General features: G+C 37.6%; 1 protein-coding gene across 8 annotated transcripts in view; it reads left to right on the top strand.

Moving 5' to 3' along the window:
- Nucleotides 1-22,139, top strand: part of SENP7 (SUMO specific peptidase 7) — a 197,867-nt gene that overhangs the window by 70,255 nt on the left and 105,473 nt on the right. The window lies entirely within an intron of this gene.

The following is a 22,139-nucleotide window of genomic DNA, read 5'->3' as shown; positions in this document are numbered from 1 at the left end:
CAGAATTTGTACCTACAGATTTAGGTCTCTTGTAGTGTAATTTTTTTTAAATCAAATTGTGCTGTTCTTCCTACTCCACTAATTATTTGGTGTATCGGTCATGAGAGTACATGAGCAATATCAGATTGGAACTGAAAACCGTCTATTATAATTATGGCAGCTAATATCTACTGGGTACTTATTATATGGTAGGCATTAGGCTAAGCCTGAACTGTCTTATTTAATTTTTATAAGTCTGTGAGATGTAAGTAGCATTGGCCTTATCTCATAGTTGAGGAAATTTAGGCCTTCTTACTATAATGGAGAGGAATGTTATTAATGCATCTCTAGGAAACCTAGTCCAGTATTAACAGACTTAAATTTTTGTTTTAATAACATTGAATTCTTCTAGGCTATCTGAAACATTTTATAAATTGCTGCTGGGCAAAGGGAAGTCAAAGCAACAAAAATACACCTGGAGAGGGGGAAAAAGTTTCCATATGTTTGTATTACTTTGGAACTGCTGACTCTATCTCCTGGGTTTGATCTTACTTTAAAGATTGTAATACTTCTTAGTGCTTTTTTAAAAATTAAGTTTTATTGTGATACAATTTATACATCATCAAATTCACCCATTTTAATTCAATAATTAAATAATTTTTAGTATATTTACAGAATTGTGAGCTATCACTACAGTCTGGTGATGGTTTTAGAACATCCCATCATGCTCCAAAAGAAACTGCTCTTTTGCAACCATTTTATATTCTCACCTACAACTGTAAGCAACCACTAACCTTATAAGATTTGATTTTTTGGACATTTCATATAGACAGAATCATACAATATGTTTGTTCTTTTTCATCTGGCTTTCACTGAGCATAATATTTTTGAGGTTTGTTAATATTGTAGCATATATCAGTATTTCATTTCTTTTTACACCACATTGTGTTTATTCACCAGTTGGATTTTTATATTGTTTCCACTTCTTAGCTATTATGAGTAATGTTGTCATAAACATTCCTGTACAAGTGTTTGCAGGTGTTTGTGTAGATGCATGTTTTCTTTTTTCTTTTTCTTTTTTTTCTCTTGAGATGGAGTCTCACTTTGTTGCCCAGTGGTACAGTGGTGGAAAACACTTTGCCCAGTGGTGCAGTGGTGGAAAACAGCTCACTGCAGCCTCGACCTCCCAGGCTCAAGCGATCCTCCTGCCTCAGCCCACCAAGTAGTTGGGACTACAGGCATGCATCATCATGCTTGGCTAATTGTATTTTTTGTAGAGATGAGGTTTTGCTATGTTGCCCGGGCTGGTCTTGAACTCTTGAGCTCAAGTGATCTGCCCACCTTGGCCTCCCAAAGTGCTGGGATTATAGGCATGAGCCACTGTGCCCGTCCTAAGACATATATGTTTTCATTTATCTTAAACAGATAACTAGGATTAGAATTGTTGTGTCATGCATTAATATTGTTTAACTTTTTGAGCAACTGCTGAACTTTTTTCAAAATGACTGTACAATTTTACATTCCCACCAGCACTGTATGAGGGATTCATGTTTTTCTGCATCCTCACCAGCAGTTATCTCCTTCCATCGTTCTTTCCTCTTTCTTTTTTCTTTTCTTTTCTTTTGTTTCCTTCCATCTTTCATCCTAGTGAGTGTGAAGTGGTACCTCATTGTGGTTTTGATTGCCATTTCTAAAACTAAATGATGTCGATTGTCTTTTCATGTGCTAATTGATCATTTGTATGTCTTTTTGAGAATTGTTTAATCAGATCCTTTGCCCATTTTAAAATTGGATTATCTTTTTGTTGTAAGAGTTAAAAAATATTTTCTGGGTACAAGTCCTTTATCAGGTATATGATTTTCATATATTTTATCTGATACTTTTGGCAAGTTTCTCACTCTCTTGATGGTGTCCTTCGAAACATAAAAGATTTTAAGTTTTGATGAAGTCCCATTTATCTATTTTTCTTTTGTCTCTGTGCTTTTGGTGTCATATCTAAGAAACCATTGCCTAATCCAAGGTTGTGATCCTTTACTCCTGTGTTTTCTTCTAAGAGTTTTATAGTTTTAGCTCTTAGATTTAGGTCTTTGATCCATTTTAAGTTAATTTTTAGGTATGGAATGAAATAGGCACCCTAATTAATATTTTTGCCTTTGGATATTCATTTGTCCCAGCACCATTTGTTCAAAAGACAATGGTGTCTCTTCATTATTTTCCATTGAATTGTCTTGGAATCTTTGTGAAGTATCTATCAGTTGATAGTAAGTGTTAGTGTTTATTTCTGGATTCTCAGTTCTCTTCCATTGTTCCATATGTCTGTCCATATGCTGGTACTGCCATGTGCTATTGCAGCTTTGTAGTAAGTTTTGAAATTGGGAAGTGTGGGTCTTACAACTTTATTTTTTTTCAATATTTTTTGGAGCCGTTCTGGGTTTCTTGCATTTTCAGTTGAATTTTAGAGTCAGCTTGTCATTTTAAATAAAAAACCAGCAAGGATTTTGACAGAGATTCTATTGAATCTGTAGACTAAATTGGGGAATATTGCCATTTTAACAATATTGTCTCCAGATTAATAAACATGGGATGTCTTTCCATTTATGTCCTTTATAATTTTTTTCAATAGTGTTTTGTAGTTTTCAGTGTGTCTTTGCCTTTTTTTTGTTAAATTTATTCCTAAATACTTCCTTATTTCTGAAGCTATTATGAATGGAATTGTTTTCTATTTTTAGATTTGTATTTATTTATGTTTTTGAGACAGGATCTTGTTCTGTTGCCTGGGGTGGGGTACAGTGGCATGGTCATAACTCATTGTGGTCTTGACCTCCTGGGCTTAAGTGATCCTCATTCTTCAGGCTCCAAGTCTCTGGGACTACTGGTGCATGCCACCACGCTTGGCCAATGTTTTGAATTTGTAGAGATGGGGTCTCATTGTGTTGCCCAGGTTGGTCTTGAACACCTGGTCTCAAGCAATCCTCCTTCCTTGGTTTCCCAGAGTATAGTATTACAGGGATGAGCCATTGGGCCTGGAATTGATCTCTTCATTCATTTCCTCTTGGATTTCCAATTTTTAAGCACATAGTTGTTCATATTAATAGTAGTGTCTAATGATCCTTTGTATTTCTATGGTATCAATTTTTATGTCTCACTTTTTGTTTTCAATCTTGTTGGGGTCTTTCTTTTTTTCTTGGTTGGTCTAGCTCGTGGTGTATCAGTTTTATTTTTTCAAAATGCCAACTTTATGTTTGATCTTTTTTTAAAAAGTCTTCATTTTGTTTATTTCTACTCTGATCTTTACAATTTCTTTCCTCCTCCTAATTCTTGTTATGTTCATTCTTGCTTTTCTAGTCCATTGAGGTTCATTGTAACCACTTTTTATTTGAAATCTTTCTACTTTTTGATATAAGCATTTATTGCTATGCATTTCTCTCTTAACACTGCTTTTGCTTGTCCATAGATTTGGTATGTTGTGTTTCTGTTTTCATTTCTTTCAGGAAGTAAAACAAATTTTTTTTCTTTTAATTTCTTCAGACCTAATGGCTGTGGAGCATGTTGTGTAATTTCCAGGGGTTTGTACAGTTTCCAGCATTCCACTTGTTACTTGATTTCTAGTTTTATTCCAATGTGGTCTGAGGAGATACTTTATATGATTTCAGTTTTTGAAAAGTTATTGAGATTCGTTTTGTGTCCTATCATATGATCTGCCCTGGAGAATGTTTCTTGCACTGGTGAAAAAATGTGTATTCTGCAGCTCTTGGATGAAATGTTTTATAAATGTCTGTTAGGTCTATTAGGTCTATAGTGCAAATTAAACCTGATGTTTCTTTGTTGATTTTCTGTCTAGATGATCTGTTTAGTGTTCAAAGAGAGTGTGTTAGTCCATTCTCACATTGCTATAAAGAACTACCTGAGACTTTATAATTTATAAAGAAAGGAGGTTTAATTGGCTCATGGTTTTGCTGGCAGTCCAGGCTTCTGCTTCTGGGGAAGCCTCAGGAAACTTACAGTCACGGCAGAAGGTGAGGAGGAAGTTAGTGCATTGTACATGGCTGGAGCAGGAGAAACAGAGAATGAAGGGGGAGACACTACACTTTTATAAATAACCAGATTTCATTAGAACTCACTCACTATTAGGAGAACATCAAGGGGGAAATTGTCCCCCATGATCCAATCACTTCCCATAAGGCCCCTCTTCCAACACTGGGGGTTACAATACGACATGAGATTTGGGTGGGGACACAGACCCAAACCATATAAGAGGATGTTGACTTTCCAAACTATTATTGTATTGAGGTCTGTTTTCTTTTTTAACTCTAATAATACGTACTTTATATTTCTGTGTGCTTTGATGTTGGGTGTATGTATTCAGAATCTTTATGTTCTTTCTGAATTTATGCTTGTATCAGTATACGATGACCTTTTTGTTTCTTTGTAAGTTTTTTTGACTGAATGTCTGTTTTGTCTGACATAAGTATATATAGCTACTAATGCATATGTTTTGTTTTCATTTGTGTGATGTATATTTTTTTAATCCCTTCACTTTCAGTTTATGTGTGTCTTTATAGGTGAAGAGAATTTTTTTCTAGGAAGAATACAGTTTGGTCTTGTTTTTTTAAATCCACTTAGCCTGTTTACGTCTTTAAATTGGAGAATTTAAACCATTTACATTTAAATTACATTACAGTACATTACATTTAAATTAAACCTTTACATTTAAGGTTATTATTGGTAGTGTAAAGACATTTTGTTAGCTTTCTGATTGTTTTGTATATCATTTGTTCCTTTCTTTATTGTTTACTTTTATGACTTGGTGGTTTTCTGTAGTGATAATGATTGATTCCTCTCTCTCTCTCATTTGTGCCTGCTCTTTCAGTTAGTTTTATACTTTTGTGTGTTTTCATGATGGTAGATACTGTCTTTTTGCTTCTAGACTCAAGCATTTTTCATAGCATCAGTAAAGCGGTTATAAATTATCTGTTTTTGTTTGCCTGAGAAAGACTTTATTTCCTGTTCATTTCTGAAGGATAGCTTTGCTGAATATATCGTTCTTGGCTGGTAGCTGTTTATTTCAGCACTTTAAACATATCATCCCATTCTGTCCTGGCCTATAAAGTTTTTGTTGAGAAATTTAGTTAATCTGATGGAGATTCCCTTTATATGTGACTTGATGCTCTTCTCTTGCTATTTTTAGATTTCTATCTTTGGCTTTAATTTTAGACAGTTTGAGCATAATGTCTGGGAGAAGTATAGTGTCTTGGATTGAATCTATTTGGTAATATTTGAGCTTACCTTTTTGGAATGAATCTATTTGGTAAAATTTGAACTTACTGTATCTTGATGTGTATATCTCTCATAAGAGTTGGGAAATTTTAGCTATTATTTTGTTAAATAGGTTTTCTGTGTCTTTGCCAATCTCTCCTCCTCTGAAACAACTGAAATTTGAATATTTGGTCTTTTTATAATGTAGCATGTGTCTTGTTGGCTTTATTAATTCTTTTTTTTTTTTTTTGTCTGACTGGTTTATTTCAAAAGACATGTCTTCAAAAAGACGTTTTTTTCTTCTGCTTAGTCTGTTGTTGAAGTTCTTTATTGTGTTTTTTATTTCATTAATTGAACTCTTCTATTCCAGGATTTTGTTTGGTTTGTTTTAATGATACCTATCTCTTTGTTGATTTCTCATTTATATGCTGAATTTCTTTTCTGATTTTTTTTGTATTATTTTTCTGTGTTCTCTTGTAACTTGCTGAGTTTCCTTAGATTGGGATCCCCAACCCTTGGGGCCATGGACTGGTACTGGTCCGTGGCCTGTTAGGAACCAGGCCACAGAGCCAGGGCGTGAGTGGCAGGTGAGTGAACATTACTGCCTGAGCTCCGCCTCTTGTCAGATTTGTGGGAGCATTAGATTCTGACAGGAGCATGAACCCTATTTTGAATTGTGCATGCAAGGGACCTAGGTTGCATGTTCCTTGTGAGAATCTCATGCCTGATGATCTGAGATGGAACGGTCTTGTCCTGAAACAATCCATACTCCCCTGCCATCCCCTGGTCTGTGGAAAAATTGTCTTCCCTGAAACTGGTGCCTGGTGCCAAAAAGTTGGGGATTGCTGCCTTAGATAATTATTTTGAGTTTGTCTTCAGGCATTTCATACATGTGTTTTTCTGTGTTACGTTACTGGAGAATTATTGTATTTTTTTGGAGATGTCATGCTTTCTTGCTTTGTCATGTTTCTTGTATTCTTATGTTGATATCCATGCATCTGGTGTTAACAGTTGTTACTTTCAGCTTTATGGATTAACTTCATTTGGTAGAGACTTCTTCCTGTAGATGTATCTGTGATGTTTGTTAGGGTTGTATTCTGAGTGGATGCGGTGGTGTAGTCTCCATGTTATTTCTTTGGTCATAATCAGTGATATTGGTGTCTGCAGGGTCCTTGTTGTCTTAACCTGCAATTTATATATTTATTTTAACAATTTTCAGACTCATCAGCAGGAAGTAAATCTGTGGTTTCTAATGGAGACTGTGGCAAGGCTTTACTGGGGACAGGTACACCAGGCTTGCTAGTCCTTGGACCCCTGGGTGGCATGTATGAGCACCAGTCATGGTTGGGATGAGCCGTTTGTGCCAGTTCTTGGGATTCCTGGTGGTAACATGGGTTAGGGTGGTGCTTAGGGTCCAGGCAGGTCAGTTCTCGGGTTCCTGGCCCTGGCATGTTTGGTGCCGGCTGTGGCTGAGGTAGGTGGCAGGAAACAATGGGTGGGTTCTCAGGTCACTGGATGGTGTACTTGGGCATTGGCAGTGGTGAGTGGGGTGGGCTAGTACTTAGGCCTCTTGACAGTGTGTGTGGGCTGTGGTAGTGGCAGTGGACAGGGAAGCCCTGTCTTTAGGCACGCTATTATGTGGGCAGGTACTGGTGGCAGCAGATTGGGTGGGCCTGTTCTTTCTTCCTGGGACAGTGCCTGCAGATACTGTTTGGAGGGGACAGGGTGCACCTGTCCTTCCTTGGGTCCCTAGGTGGTGTGCATGGGTGTTGGCTGTAGCCATAGTGGTGGGTGGTGGCAGCTGTTTTTCAAGTTATTGGTGCTGTTGGGCACTGGCAGCAATGAGTGGGCCTGGCCAGTACTCATGCTTCTGGACAGCATGAGCATGGGCTTGTCTCAGGCCCTGTACTGTACGTGTAAGCACTGGTGGCAGCAAATGAAGTGTTACTATTTAGTTCTGGGATGACATGCTTGTGCGCTGTTTGGAGTAGGCAGGTCACACTTGTCTTTAGGCACCTGGATGGTGGGTGTGGGTGCTGATGGTGGTGATGAGCTGGGCAGGCCTCCATAGATGTACTTTATCATGTTGGAGAATTTCCTTTCTCTTCTTAATTTGGTAATGGCTTTCAAAATAATGTTTGTGTGTTTGAATTTCCTGCATTCTCATACTGTAATTTATGTTCTTTATTTTACTAATCAAATTTATTGGATAAATTCATATTTATATATTAAAGTAACTTTGCATTCCTGGGATAAATCTCCTTGATCTGATTTATAATACTCTCAATATGTTACTGGATTCAGTTTTCTTGAGAATGTTTATGTTTGTATACAAGAGGGAGATTCATACATGGTTTTTTTTCTTGTACTGTCTGTCTTTTTCTGGTTTTGGTATCAGGCTAATACTGTCATTATAGAATGAGTTGGAAAACTTTCTCTCCTTCATTACTTTCTGGAAGAGTTTTTAGGGAAATTGATATTCATTCTTTTTTAAATGTTCAGTTGAATTCATCAGTGAAGCCATCTGATCATGCACTTATAGGACAATTCAAGTTTTCTATTTACTCATTCGTTGAAACCGACTTTATTGATGTGTAATTTACATAGAAGAACATATGCCTATTTTAAATATAATTTTCTATGCTTTTTGTCAAGTGTACTAAATGATTTTTAAGACTCTAAAGTTTTTTATTGTAATAAAATACACTTAACATAAATTTTACCATCTGAATCATTTTTAATTGTACAGTTTAATGTTGTTAAATAAATTAATAATGTGCAGCCATCACCATCATCAATCTCCACAGTACTTTCCAGCTTGTAAAACTGAAACCCATTAAAAAAATAAATTCCCATTTCTCCCTCCGCCCCATTCCCCTTATGACCACCAGTTTACTGTTTGTTTTGATGATTTTAACTATTTAAAGCACCTCATATAGTATTTGTCTTTTTGTGACTGGCTAATTTCACTTAGCTTAATGTCCTCAAGGTTCATTCATGTTGTAGAATATGCCAGATTTTCTTCCTTTTGAAAGGTGAATAATTTTCCATTGTATTTATATGCCGCATTTCGTTTCTATATTTATTCATCTGTGGGCACTTGGTTTACTTGAATATTTTTGTGATTGTTAACGTGGGTATACAAATATCTCAGCTCCCTGTTTTTAATTCTTTTGGGTGTATATCCAGAAGTGGAATTGCTTGATCTTATAGTAATTATATTTTTAATTTCTTGAGCAACTGCTGTATTATTTTCCTCAATGGCCATACCTCATTTTGTGTTCTTGCTGGCTAGTTTCCAGTTTCTTCACATCCACATCAACACTTGTTACTTTTTTTTTTTTTTTTTTTTAATTTATAGTAGCCATCCTAATGGTATGAAGTGGTATTTCATTGTAGTCTTAATTGCATTTCCTATTTATAAATGATACAAAGCATCTTTTTATGTATTTATTAGAGATTCATATATCTTCTTTGGAGAAATGGCTACACAAGCCCTATGCTTATTTTTAAATTGTTTTATTTGGTTTTTTATTGTTGAGCTTTAGGATATTTTTTTCTTTTTTTGAGACTGGGTCTTGCTGTGTTGCCCAGGCTGGAGTGCACCAGCATGATCACATAGCTCACTGTAGCCTCAACCTCCTGGGCTCAAGCCCTCCCACCTCAGCCTCCCAAGTAGCTAGAACTACAGGCACATGCTACCATGTGGCTATTTTATTTTTTATTCCTTTTTTAGAAATTTAAAATCATTAAAATTTTTTTTTGTGGGTACATAGTAGGTGTATGTATTTATGGGCTACATGAGATGTTTTGATATATAGGCAGGCAATGTGAAATAAGCATATCATGGAGAATGGGGTATCCATCCCCTCAAGCATTTATCCTTTGAGTTACAAACAATCCAATTACATTCTTTAAGGTATTTAAAAATATATGATTAAGTAATATTGACTATATTACTCTATTATACTATCAATAGTAGGTTTTATTCATTCTTTCTATTTTAATTATAGCCATTAACTGTCCCCACCTGCCCCTCAGCCCCCTAGTTCTCTTCCCAGCCTCTGGTAACCATCCTTCTACTCTCTAGGTCCATGAATTCAATTGTTTTGATTTTTAGATCCCACAAATAAGTGAGAACACGTGATGTTTGTCTTTCTTGTTTCACTTAACCTAATGATCTCCAATCCCATCTATGTTGTTGCACATGATTGAATCTCATTTTCTTGTATGACTGAATATACTCCATTGTATATATGTGCTACATTTTATTTATCCATTCATCTGTTAATTGGCACTGAGATCACTTCCAAATCTACTAATTTCCTTTTTTGGTGTATACCAGCAGTGGGATGGCTGGATCATATGGTAGTTCAATTTTCAGCTTTTGAGGAATCTCCAACCTGTTTTCCATAGTGGTTATATTAATTTACATTCCCACCTAAACTGTGTAAGCGTTCCCTTTTCTCCACATCCTCGCGAGCATTTATTGCCTGTTTTTTTTTGGCTATAAGCCATTTTAACTGGGGTGAGATGATATCTCATTGTAGTTTTGATTTGCATTTCTCTAATGATCAGTGATGTTGAACACCTTTTCATATGCCTGTTTGTCATTTGTATATCTTTTTTTGGAAAAATATCTATTCAAATCTTTTGCCTATTTTTTGATCGCATTATTAGATTTTTTCCCGTAGGGTTGTTTGGACTCCTTATATATTCTGGTTATTGATACCTTGTCAGATGGGTAGTTTGCAAATATTTTCTCACATTCTGTGGGTTGTCACTTTACTTTGTTGGTTGTACCCTTTCATGTACAGAAGCTTTTTAAGTTGATGTGATCCTATTTATCAAGTTTTACTTTTGTTGTCTGTGCTTGTCGCGTATTGCTGAAGAAATATTAGCCCAGACCAATGTCCTGGAGATTTTCCCCAGTGTTTTCTTGTAGTAGTTTCATAGTTTGAGGTTTCAGATTTCAGTCTTTAATCCATTTTGATTTGTTTTTTGTATATGTTGAGAGATAGGGGTCTAGTTTATTCTTTTGCCTATCAATATTCAGTTTTCCCAGGATCACTTGATGAAGAGGTGTCTTTCCTTCAGTGTATGTTCTTGGCACCTGTGTCAAAAATGAGTTCACTGTAGGTGTATAGGTTTGTTTCTGGGTTCTCTGTTTTGTTCCATTGGTCTGTGTGTTTGTTTTTATGGCATTTCCGTGCTGTTTTGGTTAGTATAGCTCCGTAGTATAATATGAAGTCAGGTAATGTGATTCCTCCAGTTGTGTTCTTTGTACTTAGGATAACTTTGCCTGTTCTGGGTCTTTTGTGATTCCATGTAAATTTTAAGATTATTTTTTCTATTTCTGTGAAGAATGTCACTGGTGTTTTGATGGGGATAGCATTTAATCTGTAGATTGCTTTGGGTGGCATGGAGATTTTCACAATATTGATTCTTTGAATCCATGAACATGGAGTAATTTTCCAGTTTTTGGTGTTCTTGTCATATTTCTTAATAATTGTTTTATTGTTATTATAGAGATATTTCCCTTCTTTGGTTAATTCCTAGGTAATTTTATGTGTGGCTATTATTGTAAGTGAGATTACTAAATTTTTTTTCATGTTTTTCACTGGTGGCATATAGAAATGCTACTGATTTTTTTGTATGTTGATTTTGTATCCTGCAACTTTACTGAATTTGTTTATTACTTCTAATAGTTTTTTCGTGGTGTCTGTAGGTTTTTCCAAACATTGGATCATATCATCAGCAAATGAGTAATTTGACTTCTTCCTTTCCAATTTGGATGTCCTTTATGTCTTTCTGTTATCTAATTGCTCTAGCTAGAACTTCCAATACTATGTTAAATAACAGTGATGACAGTAGACATCCTTGTTGTGTTCTAGATCTTAGGGAGAAGGCTTTCAGTTTTTTCTCTATTTAGTATACTAGCTATGTGGGTCTGTCATATATGGCTTTTATTATGTGAGGCATGCTCCTTTTATTCCCAGTTTTTTTTTTATTATGAAGGACTATTGAATTTTATCAAATGCTTTTTCAGCATCAACAGAAATGACCATATGATTTTTATCCTTCATTCTGTTGATATGGTGAATTATGTTGATTGGTTTTTGTATGTTGAACCATCTTTGCATCATAGGGATAAATCCCACATTGTTATGATGAATTATCTTTCTAATGTATTGTTGAATTTGGCTTGCTACTATTTTGTTGAGTATTTTTGCATCAATATTCATCAGAGATACTGGCCTGTAGTTTTCTTTTTTTTGATGTTTCTTTGTTTGGTTTTAGTGTCAGGGTAATACTGGACATGTAGAATGAGTTTGGAAGTATTCCCTCCTCCTCTCTTTTTTGGAATAGCTTGAGTAGGATTGGCATTTGTTCTTATTTAAATGTTTGGTAGAATTTAGCAGTGAACCCATTGGCTTTCCTTTACTGGGAGACTTCTTTTAATTACAGCTTTGATCTCATTGCTTGTTATTGGTCTGTTCAGATTTTGAATTTCTTCTTGGTTTAGTTTTGTTAGATTGTATGTATCCAGGGATTCCATTTCTTCTAGATTTTCCAATTTATTGGCATATAGTTGCTCATTGTAACCACTAATGATCCTCTGAATTTCTGTAGTATTAGTTGTAATGCCTCCTTTTTAATTTCTGATTTTATTTATTCGTATTTTCTTTTTTTTCCCTTAGGTTGGCTAAAGATTGGTCAATTTTGTTTTAACTTTTGAAAAAAAAAACTTTTTGTTTCATTAATCTTTTGTATTTTTAAAATTTCAATTTCATTTGTTTTTTCTGTCTTTATTTTTTCTCTTCTAATTTTGGGTTTGGTTTGTTCTTGCTATTTTAGTTTTATAAGATGTATCATTAGATTGTTTATTTAATAAAGTTTTTTCTCTTTTTTGATGTATTTTAGTTTTATAAGATGTATCATTAGATTGTTTATTTAATAAAGTTTATAGCACTTAAAGCTATAAACTTTCCTCTGAATATTACTTGTGCTGTATCCTATATGTTTTGCTATATTGTGTTTCCAATATCATTTGTTTCAAGAAATTTTTCAGTTTTCTTTCTTAATGTCTTCATTGGCCCATTGGCCATTCAGGAACATAGAGTTTTATTTCCATATATTTGTATAGTATCTATAATTCCTCTTGTTATTAATTTCTAATTTTCCATTGTGGTCAGAGAAGATGCTTGATATTATTTCAGTTTTTTGGAAAGTTTTAAGACTCGTTTATTGACCTAACAGATGGTCTATCCTTAAGAATGATCTATGTACTGAGGAAAAAGAATGTGTATTCTGCAGCTCTTGGATGAAATGGTCTGTAAATATGTATTAGATCCATTTGGTCTATAGTGCAGATTAAGTCTGATGCTTCTTTGTTGATTTTCTGTCTGGAAGATCTGTCCAGTGCTGAAAGTGGGGTGCTGAAGTCTCCAGCTATTATTTTATTGGGGTCTATCTCTCACTTTAGCTCTAATATTATTTCCTTGGTGTATCAGGATGTTCCAGGGTTGGGTGCCTATATATTTTAAATTGTTATATCCTCTTGCTGCATTGACCTCTTTATCATTATATAGTGGCCCATTTGTCTCTTCTTATCATTTTTGTCTTGAGATCTGTTTTGTCTCATAGAAGTGTAGTGACTCCGGTTCTTTTTTGGTTTTCATTGGCATGGAGTACATTTTTCTGTCCCTTTATTTTTAGTTTATGTGTGTCTTTACAGGTGAAGTGTGTTTCTTGTAGGCAGCAGATGAATGAGTTTTCATCCGTTCATGTTTTTAAGTTGGAGAGTTTAGTGCATTTATATTCAATGTTAGTATTGATAAGTAAGAACTTATTTCCTGCCATTTAGTTGTTTTCTGATTGTTTTGTGGTCTTCTCTTTCTTGTTTTTTTTTTTTTTTTTTTTTTTCCCTTTTCTTTCCTTCCTGTCTTCCTCTAGTGAAACTGATTTTCTTTGGTAATATGATTTGGTTTATTGCTTTTTATTTTTTGCATATCTATTGTAGGTTTTTTGGTTTGAGGTTGCCATAAGGCTTGCAAATACTATCTTATTACCCTTTATGTTAACCTGATGATAACACTTTTTGCATAAACAACAAGCAAAATGAAACTTAATAAAAACTCTATGCCTTAATTTTGTCCCCCTGCTTTTTAACTTTTTTTTTGTTTCTATTTGTATCTTTATTGTATTGACTGTCTTGAAAAGTTATTATAGTTATTATTTTTGGTTGGTTTATCATATAGTCTTTCTATGTAGGATAAGAGTAGTTTACACACCACAGTTACAGTGTTATGACATTCTTTGTTTTTCTGTGTACTTATTATTACCACTGAGTTTTGTACCTTCCAGTGATTATTTTCCTTGGTGATGCTGATGCTAGTAGATGTTCTTCATTGTCTGGGCATTGAAGAGTTGGGTTTTTATTGTAGGCTTCTCTATCTATGCTTATTTGTAGCCATCCTTTTTGGGAAGGCTTTTCAGATATTGGAAAAGAGCTGGGTGTTATGCTCTAAGCTTTAGGGTGCACCCCAACCCAGTAATGCTGTGATTCTTACAGACTCATAGAGGTACTGTCTTGATAGTCTTGTACAAGAACTGGGAGAATTCTCTGGATTACCAGGCAGAGACCCTTGTTCTTTTCCCTTACTTTCTCCCAAACATACAGTCTCTATTCTAAGTCACCTAAAGCTGGGGGTGGAGTGACCTAAGCACCCCTGTGGCCACCAGCATTGTGACTGTGCTGGGTCAGACCTGAAGCCAGCACAGCCTGGGTCTCGCCCAAGGCCTGCTGTCGCTACTCCCTGGCTACTGCCTGTGTTTGCTTAAGGGTCCAGGGCTCTGTGATCAGCAAGTGACAAAGGCAGCCAGGTCCAAGTCCTTTCCTTCAGGATGGCAAGATATCCCAAGCCCTTGGTGAGTCCAGAAGTGCTGTCTGGGAGTCAGGAACTAGAGTCAAAAACCTTAGAAGTCCACTGGTGTTCTATTGTATTGCAGCTGAGCTGGCACTCAAATGACAAGAAGCAATCCTCCCCACTCTTCCCTCCCTTTCCCAAAAGCAGAAGAGCCTCACTCCATAGCCATTGCTACCCCAGGCCGCAAGGAGTACTGCCAGACTACCTGCGATGTTCCCTTAAGGCCCGAGGTCTCTTTAGTTGGCTTGTTGTGAATGCTGCCTGGCCTGGGACTTAACCTTTAGGGCAGTGAGCTCCCCTCTGCTTCAGATCAGGCCAAAAGTGCCGTCATAGGGTCACGTCCTAGAATTAGCAACCCCAAGAGCTTCCTTGGTGCTCTGCCCTGCTGTGGCCATGCTGGTACCTAAGGTGCAAGACAAAATCCCCTTTTAATTTCAAAGAATAAGATAACTCCTTTTCTTTCAAAAACTGCTTTCCTTAGTATTTGACTAGTTGTCAAGTAACAAATGCATGTACTGGAAAGGCAGAGTCCAAGGCAGACTTCAGGGATGATGATTTTTTTTTTGGGGGGGGGGACAGAGTCTTGCTCTGTCCACCAGGCTGGAGTACAGTGGCGCCATCTCGGCTCACTGCAACCTCTGCCTCCTGGGTTCAAGTGATTCTCCTTCCTCAGCCTCCTGAGTAGCTAGTACTACAGACCCACGACACCACACCCAGCTAATTTTTGTATTTTTAGTAGAGACAGGGTTTCACCATGTTGGCCAGGATGGTCTCGATCTCTTGACCTCAAGTGATGAAGGAAGATCTACCAGACAAATGGAAAACAAAAACAAACAAACAAAAAAAGCAGGGATTGCAATCCTAGTCTCTGATAAAACAGACTTTAAACCAACCAAGATCCAAAAAACCAAAGAAGGGCATTACATAATGGTAAAGGGATCAATGCAACGAGAAGAGCTAACTATCCTAAATATATATGCACCCACTGCAGGAGCACACAGATTCATAAAGCAAGTTCTTAGAGACCTACAAAGAGACGTAGACTCCCAAACAATAATAGTGGGAGAGTTTAACACCCCACTGTCAGTATAGACAGATCAATGAGACAAACAATTAATAAGAATATCCAGGACTTGAACTCAACTCTGGACCAAGCAGACTTAATAGACATCTACAGAACTCTCCACCCCAAATCAACAGAATATACATTCTTTTCAGCACCACATCACATCTATTCCAAAATTGACCACATAATTGGAAGTAAAACACTCCTCAGCAAATGTAAAAGAACAGAAATCACAACAAACTATCTCTCAGACCACAGTGCAATCAAATTAGAACTCAGGATTAAGAAACTCAAACCGCACAACTACATGGAAACTGAACAACCAGCTCCTGAATGACTACTGGGTAAATAACGAAATGAAGGCAGAAATAAAGATGTTCTTTGAAACCAATGGGAACAAAGACACAACATACCAGAATCTCTGGGACACATTTAAAGCAGTGTGTAGAGGGAAATTTATAGCACTAAATGCCTATAAGAGAAAGCGGGAAAGATCTAAAATCGACACCATAGCATCACAATTAAAAGAACTAGAGAAGCAAGAGCAAACAAATTCAAAAGTTAGCAGAAGGCAAGAAATAGATCAGAGCAGAACTAAAGGAGATAGAGATAGAAAAAACTCTTCAAAAAAAATCAGTGAATCCAGGAGCTGGTTTTTTGAAAAGATCAACAAAATAGACAGATTGCTAGCCAGACTAATAAAGAGGAAAAGAGAGAAGAATCAAATAGATGCAATAAAAAATGAGAAAGGGTATATTACCACTGATCCCACAGAAATACAAACTACCATCAGAGAATACTATAAACAACTCTATGCAAATAAACTAAAAAATCTAGAAGAAATGAATAAATTCCTGGACAAATATACCCTCCCAAGACTAAACCAGGAAGAAATTGAATCTCTAAATAGACCAATAACAGTCCCTGAAATTGAGGTGATAACTAATAGCCTGACAACCAAAAAAGTCTAGGACCAGATGGATTCACAGCTGAATTCTATCAGAGATAATACAAAGAGGAGCTGGCACCATTCCTTCTGAAACTATTCCAATCAACAGAAAAAGAGGGAAATCTCCCTAACTCATTTTATGAGTCCGGTATCATCCTGATACCAAAACCTGGCAGAAGCACAACAGAAAAAGAAAATTTTAGGCCAATATCTCTGATGAAATCAATGTGAAAATCCTCAATAAAACATGGGCAAACTGAATTAAGCAGCACATCAAAAAGCTTATCCACCATGATCAAGTCTGCTTCATCCCTGGGATGCAAGGCTGGTTCAACATATACAAATCAATAAATGTAATCCGTCACATAAACAGAACCAATGACAAAAACCACATGATCATCTCAATAGATGCAGAAAAGGCCTTCGACATATTCAACAGCCCTTCATGCTAAAAACTCTCAATAAACTAAGCATTGATGGAATGTGTCTCAAAATAATAAAAGCTATTTATGACAAACCCACAGCCATATCATACTGAATCGGCAAAAGCTGGAAGCATTTCCTTTGAAAACCAGCACAAGACAGGGATGCCCTCTCTCACCACTCCTATTCAACATAGTATTGGAGGTTCTGGCCAGGGCAATCAGGCAAGAGAAAGAAATAAAGGATAGTCAGATAGGAAAAGAGGAAGTCAAATTGTCTTTGCGTGCAGATGACATGATTGTATGTTTAGGAAACCCCATCGTCTCAGCCCCAAATCCCCTTAATCTGATAAGCAACTTAAGCAAAGTCTCAGGATACAAAATCAATGTGCAAAAATCACAAGCATTCCTGTACACCAATAACAGACAAACAGAGAGCCAAATCATGAGTGAACTCCAGTTCATAATTGCTACAAAGAGAATAAAATACCTAGGAATCCAGCTTACGCAGGATGCAAAGGATCTCTTCAAGGAGAACTACAAACCACTGCTCCAGGAAATAAAAGAGGACACAAACAAATGGAAAAACATTCCATGCTCATGGGTAGGAAGAATCAATATTGTGAAAATGGCCATACTGCCCAAAGTTATAGATTCAGTGCTATCTCCATCAAGCTACCACTGACTTTCTTCACAGAATTGGAAAAAAATTACTTTAAAGTTCATATGGAACCGAAAAAGAGCCCGCATTGCCAAGACTATCCTAAGCAAAAAGAACAAAGCTGGAGGCATCATGCTACCTGACTTCAAACTATACTGCAAGGCTACAGTAACCAAAGCATCATGGTACTGGTACCAAAACAGAGATATAGACCAATGGAACAGAACAGAGACCTCAGAAATAACACCACACATCTACAACCATCTGATCTTCGACAAACCTGGCAAAAGCAACGGGGAAAGGATTCCCTATTTAATAAACGGTGTTGGGTAAACTGGCTAGCCATATGCCGAAAGCTGAAACTGGACTCCTTCCTTACACCTTATACAAAAATTATCTCAAGATGGATTAAAGACTTAAATGTAAGACCTAATATCATAAAAACCCTAGAAGAAAACCTAGGCAGTACCATTCAGGACATAGGCATGGGCAAAGGTTTCATGACTAGAACACCAAAAGCAATGGCAACAAAAGCCAAAATAGACAAATGGATCTAATTAAACTAAAGAGTTTTTGCACGGCAAAAGAAACTATCAGAAGAGTGAACAGGCAGCCTATGGAATGGGAGAAAATTTTTGCAATCTATCCATCTGACAAAGGGCTAATACCCAGAATCTACCAAGAACTTAAACAAATTTACAAGAAAAAAAAAGAACACCATCAAAAGGTGGGCAAAGGGTATGAAAAGACACTTCTCAAGAGAAGACATTTATGCAGCCAACAAACTTCTGAAAAAAAATGCTCATCATCACTGGTCATTTGAGAAATGCAAATTAAAACCACAATGAGATACCATCTCACGCCAGTTAGAATGGCGATCATTAAAAAGTCAGGAAACAACAGATGCTGGAGAGGATGTGGAGAAATAGGAACACTTTTACACTGTTGGTGGGAGTGTAAATTAGTTCAACCATTGTGGAAATAGTGTGGTGATTCCTTAAGGATGTAGAACTAGAAATACCATTTGACCTAGCAATCCCATTACTAGGTATATACTCAAAGGGTTATAAATCATTCTACTATAAAGACACATGCACATGTATGTTTATTGCAGCACTATTCACAATAGCAAAGACTTGGAACCAACCCAAATGCCCATCAATGATAGACTGGATAAAGAAAATGTGGCACATATACACCATGCAATACTATGCAACCATAAAAAAGGATGGTTTCATGTCCTTTGCCAGAGCATGGATGAAACTGGAAACCATCATTCTCACAAAAGTAACACAGGAAGAGAAAACCAAACACTGCATGTTCTTACTCATTAGTGGGGGTCGAACAATGAGAACACATGGACACAGGGCAGGGAACATCACACACCAGGACTTGTTGTGGGGTGGGGACCGGGGGAGGGATAGCATTAGGAGAAATACCTAATGTAAATGACGAGTGCATGAGTGCAGCAAACCACCATGGCACATGTATACCTATGTAACAAACCTGCATGTTGTGCACATGTACCCCAGACCTTAAAGTACAATAATAAAAAATAAAAAATTTATTTGATATTATTTTCTTCAAAAGAAAAGAAAAAGAAAAAGGAAATTCTGTGCTGATGCATTGTACCTGAATGAAATCAGAGGTGCATTTTGCCAGGTCCCACAGAAATTCAATTTTGCATGTATTGAAGTAATTATGTGGTTTTTGTCTTTAGTTCTGTATATGTGATGAATCAATTTTTTTTTTTTTTTTTTTTTTTTTTTTTTTTTTGAGACAGAGTCTTGCTCTGTCACCCAGTCTGGAGTTCAGTGGTGCTATCTGGGATTGCTGCAACCGCCACCTCCCGGGTTTAAGCAATTCTCGTGCTTTAGCTTCTCGAGTAGTTGAGACTACAGGTGTGCACCACCACTCCCGGTTAATTTTTTGTATTTTTAGTAGAGATGGGGTTTTGCCATGTTGCCCAGGCTAGTCTCAAACTCCTGAGCTCAGGTAGTCCTCTTGCCTTGGTCTCCCAAAGTGCTAAGACTACAGGTGTGAGCAACTGCACCTGGCCTCAAATTTCTGATTTGCATATGTTGAACCACCCTTTCATTCCCAGGTATAAAGCCTGCTTTTTGATATGCTTTTTGATATGCTGCTGGATTTGATTTGCCTGTATTTTGTTGAAGACTTTTGCGTTGATATTCATAAAGGATATTGGCCTTAAATTTTTCATTTTGTCTCTGCCAAGTTTTTGTATCAGAATGATACTGGCCTCATAGAATAAGTTGGGGATGTTAGCTAGTTATTATGCAGACTTGTTTCTGTAGTTCTTTTATAGTGTCACTGGTCTGTGTACTTCAGTGTGTTTTCCTAGTGGCTGGTAACTTTGTTTCCTTTCCATATTTAGTGCTTCTTTCAGGAGCTCTTCCAAGGCAGGTTGCATGGTAACCATTTTCCTCGGCTTTTGCTTGTCTGAAAAGAATCTTCTCAGGCCGGATGCCGTGGCTCACATCTGTAATCCCAGCACTTTGGGAGGCTGAGGTGGGAGGATCACTTGAGGTCTGGCGTTCAAGATCAGCCTTGCCAACATGGTGAAACCCTGTCCCTACTGAAAATAAAAAAATTAGTTGGGCATGGTGGCCGGTGCCTGTAATCCCAGCTACTCGAGAGGCTGAGGCAGGAGAATCACTTGAGCCCGGGAGGCAGAGGTTGCAGTGAGCCAAGATGGCGCCACTGCACTCCAGCCTGGGCGACAGAGCGAGACTATCTCAAAAAAAAAAAAAAAAAATCTTATTTCTCCTTCACTTATGAAGCTTAGTTTGGCTGCATATCAAATTTTGGGTTGGAATTTATTTTCTTTAAGAACATTGAATGCTGTTCCCTAACCTGTTTTGGCTTTTATGGTTTCTGCTGAGATGTCTGCTGTTAGTCTGATGGGCTTCCCTTTGTAGGTGACCTGACCTTTTTAGCTGCCTGTAACATTTTTTCTTTCATTTTGACCTTGTAGAATCCTATGATTATGTGTCTTTGGGATGATCTTCTTGTGAAATGTCTTACTTGGGTTCTCTGCTAGGCCTCTCTAGCTAGGTTGGGGAAGTTCTCATGGGTGACAGAACCCATTAATGATAGGTTGGGGAATGTTGGCCTCTCTGATTAGGTTGGGGAGGTTCTCATGGACGATATTCAGAAATATGTTTTCCATGTTGGTTACCATCTCTCCATCTCTTTCAGGTACACTAGTGAGTTGTAGATTTAGTCTCTTTACATAATCCCTTATTTCTCGGAGGTTTTGTTTCTTTCTATTCTTTTTTCTCTATTTTTGTCTGACTGTCTTATTTCTGTCTTATTTCAGAAAGTCAGTCTTCAGGCATTGAGATTCTTTGCTCCACTTGGTCTATTCTGCTATTAATACTTGTGATTGCATTATGAAATTCTTGTATATTTTTCAGCTGTATCAGGTTGATTGGTTTCTTTATGTACTGACTATTTTGTCTGTCAGCTCCTGCATTGTTTTATTGTGATTCTTAGCTTCCTTGGATTGGTTTTCAACATACTCTTGCATCTCAATGATCTTCATTCCTACGCATATTCTGAATTCTATTCTGTCATTTCAGCCATCTCAGCCTAGTTCAGAACCCTTGCTGGAGAGATGGTTCGGTTCTTTGGAAGAAAGAAGGCACTCGGGCTTTTTGAGTTGTCAGTGTTCTTTTGCTGGTTCTTTCTCATCTTTGTGGGCTCATGTTCCTTCAGTCTTTGAATTTGCTAACCTTTGGGTAGAGTCTTTTTCTTTTATCTTATTTGATGACCTTGAGGGTTTGATTGTGGTATAAGGTGGAGTCAGCCAACTGGCTTTGTTTCTGGAAGATTTTAGGGTACCACCACTCAGCTCCCAACTCCTCCTGGATTGTGTGCTTCAACTCTGTGGAGTCGACTTGTATCAGACCCCAACTTTGTTCTTTGGTACCTCAAGGTTAGGAATCCACTGTTCTAGGGGGCCGAGGTGCTCCTGGACTGCTGGTGACTACTCTCCAATGGGTGGTGTCAGCCAAAGCATTTTGTAGTGCAGTGGCAGCTGGATGTATCCTCATTTGCATGTGCCAGCAGCAGTGGCAGTGTATTAGTGTGTTCTTAGGCTGCTGATAAAGGCATACCCTTGACTCAGTAATTTATAAAGAAAAAGAGGTTTAATGGACTCACAGTTCCATGTGGCTTTGCAGGGACTCACAATTATGGCAGAAGGTGAAAGGAACGTCTTACATGGTGGTAGACAAGAGGGAACGAAAACCAAGTGAAAGGGGTTTCCCTTTATAAAACCATTAGATCTTGTGAGATGTATTCACTTCCATGAGAACAGTATGGGGAAACTGCCCTTATGATTCAATGAACTCCCACTAGGTCCCTCCCACAACATGTGGGAAGATGAGATTTGGGTGGGGACACAGCCAAACCATATCACACAGTGTGGCCTTGTGCATGTCCGTTGGCTATGGCAGGGTGCTAGTGGGTGCCAGGGTGCCTGCCTTCATGTGAGTGTTCACCACAGTGGCAGAGGCAATGTGGCTGGCGGGGTAGCAGGAATCCCTGCTGGTGACTGTGTGGGTGGTTGTGCTGTTGGTGGTGTTGGCACTGGTGTGGTAGTGCTGGTGGGTACAGGTCTTTGTGCTTTCTGTGTGTGCTGTAGGCAGGGATGGTTGCTCAGGGTGGGGGAAGGTGTGCTGTTCTTTGTGCCTGGCTTCACTTCCTGGCAGTGTTGGTGCAAGGGTGAGGTACTTCCAGGGGCAAGGTTGGCTGGCTCTGTGCTCGCCATGGCTTGCACTGCAATGGTGGTCAGTGGGGAGAGGGGGATGGACCGCACTCCCACAGTGGCAGGGCAGGGTGCATGCACAGT

This window comes from Papio anubis, chromosome 2 (genome assembly GCF_008728515.1).
Source record: "Papio anubis isolate 15944 chromosome 2, Panubis1.0, whole genome shotgun sequence".
NCBI lineage: Eukaryota > Metazoa > Chordata > Mammalia > Primates > Cercopithecidae > Papio > Papio anubis.
The sequence above is the reverse complement of the archived record's forward strand: the minus strand, read 5'-3'. Positions and strand labels throughout refer to the sequence as shown.